General features: G+C 35.5%; 1 non-coding gene across 1 annotated transcript; it reads left to right on the top strand.

The window, feature by feature from the left end:
• The first annotated feature begins 286 nt into the window (after window positions 1-286).
• On the top strand, window positions 287-393 carry LOC136216208 (small nucleolar RNA R71). Its single transcript, XR_010683199.1, has one exon. It is a non-coding gene; the product is annotated as a small nucleolar RNA R71 (small nucleolar RNA).
• The last annotated feature ends 7,724 nt before the right edge of the window (window positions 394-8,117 follow it).

The following is an 8,117-nucleotide window of genomic DNA, read 5'->3' as shown; positions in this document are numbered from 1 at the left end:
TGGTGCTTTCATATGAGCTACCAGCAAATCTACCTTTGCTGTTAGTGCTGCTATCTGAGGATTAGATTCTGAAGATATCCTAGGGATCTCCTTAGCTGTTATGCCTCTTCTCAGAGTCGGCTTCTCTACTTGCCATCATGCACTCCGTTCAGCTAATTTCTTCACCAGATTGTACGCTTGAACTGCAGTCTTGTTGAATAGATTTCCTCCTGCTGCTGCATCCAGAGAGGCACGGCTGACAGGAGATATTCTTGAGTAGAACATATCAACAAGCTGGTACCGCTGGTAGCCATGGTGGGGGCAGTGCCTTAACAATTTCTAGAACCTCTCCCAGGCTAGATGCAAGTTCTCACTGTCGGACTGCCTAAATGAGGTGATGTCGCTTCTGAATTGTGCAGTCTTTGATGGAGGGAAGTACTTTGTTAGGAACGTTGATACTGTAGTGTCCCAGTCAGTGAGAGAGCCTGGCTCGATGGATTGTAGCCATTATGTAGCTTCTTCTTTCAGAGAGAATCTAAATAGGTTCTGGAAGATCTGTTCAGATGTGACGTCTTCGCATTTGAAAGTGCTACAGTATTCCACGAATTTGTCAAGATGTGAATTAGGATCTTTGTAGTAATCCCCACCGAACTGTCCCGAGTTCTGAATCATCTGGATCATTACAGGTCTGATTTCAAATGATGCTGCTGTTATTACCGGATCGAGGATGCCAAAGGTATTTGTAGGCCGCTTTGCCTTCAACAGCTCCATGATCAACAGATCCTCAACCATTGTTTCCTCCTTTCACGTCCTACAAGAACAAGTTCAGCTCAAGAATCAAGATGCAATGATGAGTGATTCCCAGAACATCGGTTCTTAGAAATCCAAACAATAATATCAACCTCTTACAAAGTGTAAACTAGTTATAAACAAAAATAGTCCATGGCAACGGTGCCAAAAACTTGATGCTCGTAAATTATATAGCGGTTAATAGGACAAGTGAATCCTATCGCAACAAGTAATACAGTGCTAAGTGTCGCTACCGGATTTTTCGGGCACGAACGCCGGAAGCTAAATCGGTTAATAGCTTTTTCTAATTAAAACTATTTTTTAGAGTCGCCACCAATCAAAATTAAGGCGTGATTGGACACCGAAAATGGTTGAATTTTAACGGATAAGGAGGTCTGCGAAATAAAGATTTTTGGTTCGTTTGTCGGTTACGTGTAGGGAAGAAAAACTTGATTAATCACCCTACCCCGTCCAAATATTGGTACTAAAAATGTGATTTATGTGTTAATTGTTTGTTATGCTTTGAATTGTTGATATAAACGAAACACTCGAGTATTTTAAGGTTATTGGGTTTAGTATTGAATTCTAATGACGTTTTCACATCGATAAGAATTAGTTTGGTTATAAATTCGAACGATGTTTTCACATCGATCCGAATTAATTTAATTTATAAATCAAATGACGTTTTCACATCAATTTGAATTAATTTGATTTATAAATTCAAATGACGTTTTCACATCGAATCGAATTAATTTGGTTATGAATTCGAACGATGTTTTCACATCGATCCGAATTAATTTATTTTACGAATTCGAACGACGTTTTCACACCGACTCGAATTAATTTGGTTTTGAATTCGAATGACATTTTCACATCAATTCGAATTAATTTAATCGTGAATTCGGATGCCGTTTTCACATCGATCCGAATTAATTTGGTTATTCTTATCCAAAGGAGAAGAAAAAGCAGAAAGATTAAGAAAGGAAGAAAACCTGGCTGAAGTTGAAGAAGCAGGATGCCAAGGAAGTTGAGGATGGAGGACCTTGCTTCCTCCTCTTTTCTGTCTGATTTGGTCTCTATTTATAGAGAACCAACATAACTTGTTGGCTAAGTAGTATTTTTGTTTTATGTATTACTACTTGTATGTATTGTTACTATGTATTTTGTGTGTATTTCGTATTTGAGCTTGTATTGTTTTTTAGTATTATTTGGTTGTTGTATTTCAGAATTCATAATGGGTTTGGACCTTTGGACCCTTGTAATTTCTTAAGTTATTTAATAAACACTTATGTTTATTCATTAAGTGTTCATCACATAAACATTTAGTATATAGGTTTTATTCTTGTCTTTAATTACTTAATCAAGAGTTTACAACTAAAAATTGATTAGTATCTTATAACTTGATTATACATGTTTATATTTTTACTATAACTCTATCAATAAAATTGAATATTATTTCATTCATATTTAATTAAAGAAATAACATTCCTTTAATTAATAATAAACATCATAATCAATCGAATTAATTTTTATAACATAAACATTTAATCGATTATAGGGATTATATACATAATTTCAGTTTCTTTTCGCAAATATTAGTTTATTAAGTAACTATCCATAATAAAATATTTATGAAATAAATTGGTTAAAAAAATGGTAAAATCACAAAATATGATAATTTACCCTGGACCAAAATGGGTATCTACACTAAGCACGAGATCGAACCACAAGGACTATCTATCACAACTAGAACACCTAAGGAAGCCAATGTAATTGTTCAGAAAATTGAATAAGTTTGTGGAGTGATTATGTAAATAAATTACTAAATAAAAGATAAAAGCGTTTGACAGGAGAGAATTAGAATTGAATGATGAAACAATCTAAGATGGGGAATCCCTTAATTGGAATCCATGTATGATTTGCGGGATTCAGGTTTATATCCTAACGATAATTGACGGTAATCACCAAGTTAACCACGTGAAGATGGACAGTCTCATGTAGTCTATTCACATGCATTCGGTTGACGGCTTGATTAGGCATATAACTTAGGTCATGCAAAGCATTAGGTTTTATGGTGATTAAGGCTAAAGCCGTAGCCCAGCCACTAGTCCGCACTCCTAGTGGTCTCTAGCGAGGTCAGACTAAACTAGTTCGGATTAGATAGTCTCCTTGGTCAGGTGTCCTATCTATCTATAATCCTATGTTTGTCAGGTTCAAGGCATTAAGTTCCACATAAATAAATGTCAGGCTAGTTGATCATCATCGAATCTCATTCTAGCAACAATCCTATCCCTGGTAAACCTAGGACATTAAGCATGCATAGTCTTGATCAATTGGAAACAATCCCATAAACCCTAAATCCCTAATCATACATGGTTACACAATCAATTCATCCCCATCCTAGATTGGATGGGGATTAGTTCATAAATAAACCAACCACACAAATAAGGCACAGATTATCAACATGAATCATCATTAATTCGGAATAGTAAGAGTAAAAGACAGTAAAAGGAATTAGAAATCTAAAACCCGATTTGTCTGATTCTGATTACAAAAAGGCTAGAGAACTCTCTCCTCCAACAATCTTCAAAAAGCTCAAACCAATTACAATGGAAAAATAAAATGATTAAAAGCTGATATAGAGAAAAGAAAAATGGGAGAGAAGAAGGAAAAGGAAAAGAGAGAAAAAGAAAAAAAATCCCCAAATTGAAGAGGTAAGATCCTATTTATAGTGCTGGCAAGATCAGGGGTATTTTTGGCATTTTCAGGACCAAAAATCGCGTCCCTGATGTGAGGAGACGCTGGGAAATTTCTTCCCAGCGTCTCGTCTCGCCGAGACAAGAGGTGTCTCGATGAGACGGCTGAGCGTCTCGACGAGACATGTGGTGTCTCATCGAGACGCCACTCGATGGTTCCTTTCAGGAACCATCGACACCGCCTCGTCTCGTCCAGATAGGCTGTGTCGCGACAAGACTAGCGCCTGTCTCGATGAGACAGGTAATGTCTCGATGAGACAGGTCCCAAAAAGGGGCAGCTTTCTTCGGTTTTTGTCTGTTTAGGTCCCTGGGCTTCCGAAATATGCTCTGATGGTCCTTTATTTGAAAGTGCTCCAATTGGCTCGGGTCTGGTTCGAAAATGCTCAAATAGTCCCGAAAATCCCTGAAAATACTGAAAATGCCATAAATAACGGAAAACACTGAATTTAACTAAAAACTAACAACATGATACTGAAATCGAATGGAAACAGAGCGAAAACAATCTAAAACAATCCTAAAAATACTATAAAATAGGGAGCTATCACGAACCCTCTCTGATGCTAAAGTTAGTGAATATTTGAGGAAATATTAGACCAACTTAGAGCAGTGGAATAAGGAATTTAATTAAGAAGTGATGTACATGTGACAGCTGAGTCTCAAGCTATTTATAGGAAAAATATTATGTACCTGGACATGTGGCGATCTTTAATTGGTCTTCGGACCCTATATGTCTGTTCCCAAAGACATGTGAACTTGTGGAGCATGCCTTTGGAATCCAGCGTGATCTTTGGTCCACGTGTCATCCTAGGCAGCTCCCGAAGAGATGTTAAGTAACAGAATGTCAGCTTTAACTGAAGAGGAGCATGCTCATGGGCCTTAATGAGACTGGGCCAAGATGCTGGCTTTGGTATTCAGCTGAAACCCACCAACTTAAGGCCCATTCAAATGAGACCGTACCAGACCATAAGATGCTTTATATAGTTTCTACACTTTGTGTTCCTTCCCTTTCTTCACACACCCCTGTGACTGCTTAACATAGACATTCTCACTCAATTTTCCATGAAGGGATAAAGATTTGACATCCAGCTGAAAGATTTCTCATCCTCTACATGTTGCAATTGCCACGATCATACTTACAGTGTGCATACTGATAGGGGCATTTCGTCCCTATCTTTTAGCGTGATTTACGGTTTAATTTTAGATGAAATAAATAAATTTAATTGCAAAAATATAATGTTTTTAATAAAATAACGAAATAAAAATAAAATCTGTACTTTCGGTTAATTATCTTTATTTTTTATTAATTTAGAAAATAAAAACGTCAAGTTAACTCGGCTCTCGAGAATTGTATTTCAGGTACGAGTAAGGAGCAAAAATCCACCGACATACGCGGGGCGTGGAACACCAAGTCAGAAATGATTGCTCAATCCGCAGGCACCACGTGGGATTTACCCACTATCACGCAGGGCATCCTACCTTACACGCGGGGCGTATAAGCAATGATAAGCTCAATCATAAATGTCAAACTGCATGGTCTTCCAAGTCAACTGCTCTCACACGGGGCGTCCCAACCTACACGCGGGGCGTATATGGGAGGTTCTTCAATCTAAAATTCCAGGGACTCATATACGCGAGGCGTAAAAGACTCATTTCAAGCCATTAAATCTCAAGATCTCAACCACGCGGGGCGTACCCCAGTCTACGCAGGGCGTGGTTGAGACAACAAGATCTGAATTTGGTCCACATGCAGGAGATTTCTGACGGAATGGGTCAATACGCGGGGCGTCCTCTACCATACGCGGGGCATATCATGGGAATTCTGCAGAAATAATGTATCTCCATGCTTGTATCTTGTGAATTTACAATTCTACCCCTAGCTTGATGTGTATAAATAAGAGTGACTAGCACTCGTTTTGACAATCTAGAATCCAGAATTTTAGGTATTGAGCTCTTGCTACATAGTTTTAGATTTTATTTTTAGATTTTACATAGCAAAACTCTATCACCTTGAGAGCTTGTTCGTTGATTCCGACATTCCGTCAAAGTTCCGTTCCATCTCCGTTCACCAAGCTCGAGAGTCCCACCTCCAAGTCCTAAGAGACGGCCTTGAGTCCGATTAGCTAGTTCCGAGGGTGGATTCTTCCCTTTTCACTTGCTAATTAGCTTGTACTCTTCCTATGTACTAGGCTTGGTTGTATTCCATATTTACATTTTCCATATTTATAATTTATGATTCATAATCTCTTTTTCTATATATGTGTTGATGTTTGTTACTTGTTTTGATATTCGTAATTGATTATTGTGTAGGAGAACGCGATTTCCGACGCCATCTGGGCTGTCTTTAGGGATTCATATAGGTGTTGCCTTACCGGAAGTGACGCTCCGGAAACCGCAGGAATTGACAAGCCACGGAACTTACGGGCCCTAATTTCTAATCCCAAGCATTAGACACGCCTTGATTAGGAACCACGTAGTCTAAGTACTTCACGGGTCGGTTACACTACACGTAGTCGTCATTGCAAGAGTAAATCATTAACCGTATATATTGGGAGTCATTGTTTATCGTATTTATAACTTATCACCATCCATACCACTTTGTAGAGTTTTTGTTATATGAATTTGTCTCACCCGTAGTTAGGAGTAGTTTGTAGTTGTTCCCCGAATCAACTCAAAGTATTCACCGCTTAGATAACGTATAAAACCGAGTCGTTTAATACTTGTAGTTATAAATCCCCTGGATTCGATACCCGGTCTTAACCGGATTATTACTTGATACGACTGGGTACACTTGCCCCTAAGTAGTAGCGTGTCACGTCCGTGTCTAAATTTCTAAACTTTATATTTTGATATTAGTATATATTTATAATTATTAGGTGTGTGGTATTAATTTGGTGCTATAGGAAAATTTTGGGGATAATTTGATGGTTTTATGTATAAATTAACAGTTTAGGGTCATTTTTAAAAGATTATAGAAAGATTGAGGATCAAACTTGATATTTCACAAATTTGGATATAAATCCCAAATCTATCAGATGTTCGAGCATCTTCTTTTCCTATCTTTTCTTTTCTTTTCTGTTTCCTGGTTTTTCTTTTGCCTCTTCAGTTTTCTCTCGACCGTCTTCCACCGTTTCTTCGATTTACGGAGATTCGACCGTCCGAATCACTCGAAATTGGACACATAGCATCCTTATGTATAGATCTAAGTCCTAACCGAAGAGTTTTTGAGTTTCGGAAATGTTTGGAGGGAAAACGTCTTAGACAGGATTTAGAGGAGAATTGAACGGGTGTATTTTAGCCAAGGTAAGTAACTATCAACTATAATTTAAGTTTTGCTTATTGTTAGAATTATGGTTAGAACTTTGGTATTGCAATTGTAATATAACTAGTTTTTGACCCGTGCGATGCACGGATTCATCTTAATATATAAATATTAACAAAAATATAATTAATAATTACAATTAATGATATAAAAAAGGAGGAAGTGACACCTCCGCTCCATCGTTACTGTTTTATATTATATATAGATATGCAAAGAAATAGAGAGATTTTAGGGACTAATTTAAATTATGTAGAACTTTTAGATATAGCTATGCAGAGAATTAGAGAGATTTTAGAGATTAATTTAAATTCTGTAGAACTCTTAGATATAGTACGGATAAAATAATCTTTTTATAAATAAATATAATAATATAACTAAAGTTAATATATTATATTTTTTATTATATTTTTTATCAGTAAAAAAGGAGGAAGTGACACCTCAGCTCCATCGTTACTGTTTTATATTATATATAGATATGTAAAGAATTAGAGGGATTTTAGGGACTAATTTAAATTATGTAGAACTTTTAGATATAGATATGCAGAGAATTAGAGAGATTTTAGGGATTAATTTAAATTCTGTAGAACTCTTAGATATAGTACGGATAAAATAATCTTTTTATAAATAAATATAATAATATAACTAAAGTTAATATATTATATTTTTTATCAGTAAAAAAGGAGGAAGTGACACCTCACCTCCATCGTTACTGTTTTATATTATATATAGATATGCAGAGAATTAGAGAGATTTTAGGGACTAATTTAAATTATGTAGAACTTTTAGATATAGATATGCAGAGAATTAGAGAGATTTTAGGGATTAATTTAAATTATGTAGAACTCTTAGATATAGTACGGATAAAATAATCTTTTTATAAATAAATATAATAATATAACTAAAGTTAATATATTATATTTTTTATTATATTTTTTATCAGTAAAAAAGGAGGAACTGACACCTCAGCTCCATCGTTACTGTTTTATATTATATATAGATAGATATGCAGAGAATTAGAGAGATTTTAGGGACTAATTTAAATTATGTAGAACTTTTAGATATAGGTATGCAGAGAATTAGAGATATTTTAGGGATTAATTTAAATTATGTAGAACTCTTAGATATAGTACGGATAAAATAATCTTTTTATAAATAAATATAATAATATAACTAAAGTTAATATATTATATTTTTTATTATATTTTTTATCAGTAAAAAAGGAGGAAGTGACACCTCAGCTCCATCGTTACTGTTTTATATTATATATAGATATG

This window comes from Euphorbia lathyris, chromosome 1 (assembly GCF_963576675.1).
Source record: "Euphorbia lathyris chromosome 1, ddEupLath1.1, whole genome shotgun sequence".
Taxonomy (NCBI): Eukaryota; Viridiplantae; Streptophyta; class Magnoliopsida; order Malpighiales; family Euphorbiaceae; genus Euphorbia; species Euphorbia lathyris.
The sequence above is the reverse complement of the archived record's forward strand: the minus strand, read 5'-3'. Positions and strand labels throughout refer to the sequence as shown.